Genomic DNA, 947 nt, shown 5'->3' with positions numbered 1-947 from the left:
CTTTTTCTTCTCAGTTCTTAAATGCCATGGATCTAAAAGAAGGAAACCAGGGATAAAAAGAGAAATGCATGGATGACAATTGTAACACTTGCCTCGATCATTTTTAGGAAAATCCAGTTAAGAGGTAAATGAAAAAGAGGTCACACATTTTGGACTGAGTTTTTTTTTTTTTTTCCTCCAGAATTTTAATACTGTCTTACCACATCTTAAACACCACCACTCCCATGGTTTTCTTTAAAGGGCACTTGTGGTCCCCAGTAGCATCTTTGCCTCTCCTCCAGGTGATGCTCCTTCAGCCCCCACCCTGTTCCTCGGCTCTGGGCTGGCAGTTGAGCCTTATGGCCAAAATTCAAGCACTAGAGATGGGTGTAAAGACAAGACAGAATTGGCTGATTAGTCCAGAGACACAAATGATGCTTTATGTTACAGAGTAAAGATGGTGGTGAATCAGGAAATGGATGGCATTTTTCAAGTCATATGAATCAGTGCCCCAGAATTCATCATTTTCACCATATGCCCCTTTGGTCATCTCATTCATTGACCTCATGTGCATGGTTCACTTGAAGCAGATTAGGGAGGACTGTATTTCTATTTTGAAGAGGACTAAACAGTTTTTGTTTAAAAAGGACTACCCTTAATTGTACAATGTGATGAGAAGCAGCTTAATGTAAGTGAGCCAGTCTTTTTCAAAGGAAAAAGGAAAGGAAATTTCATTTAGAAAAAGGAACTAACTCTGTATACTTTAAAATAATTTTAAAGAGAGTCAGGTCAAACGCAATCCTCAGCTGACACTCGTTTCATTTTAAGCCAAGAATGCACTCTAAATTATCATTTATTTCCCTGCTAATTATTAGTAATTTGTAGTTAATTACCACTAAAATACATTCTTTTAAGGATGGTTCAGTACAACCTGAAACAGCAAAACTGAATCCCCCACTCCCCAGATA

At 38.1% G+C, this 947-nt stretch overlaps 1 non-coding gene across 1 annotated transcript; it reads right to left on the bottom strand.

Annotated features, from left to right (window-relative positions):
• Nucleotides 1-441: 441 nt before the first annotated feature.
• LOC113188671 (small nucleolar RNA SNORD123) lies at nucleotides 442-511 on the bottom strand. Its single transcript, XR_003301572.1, has one exon. It is a non-coding gene; the product is annotated as a small nucleolar RNA SNORD123 (small nucleolar RNA).
• Nucleotides 512-947: the final 436 nt, after the last annotated feature.

This window comes from Urocitellus parryii, chromosome 1 (assembly GCF_045843805.1).
Source record: "Urocitellus parryii isolate mUroPar1 chromosome 1, mUroPar1.hap1, whole genome shotgun sequence".
NCBI classification, from domain to species: Eukaryota; Metazoa; Chordata; class Mammalia; order Rodentia; family Sciuridae; genus Urocitellus; species Urocitellus parryii.
This window is presented reverse-complemented; position numbering and strand designations above follow the sequence as displayed.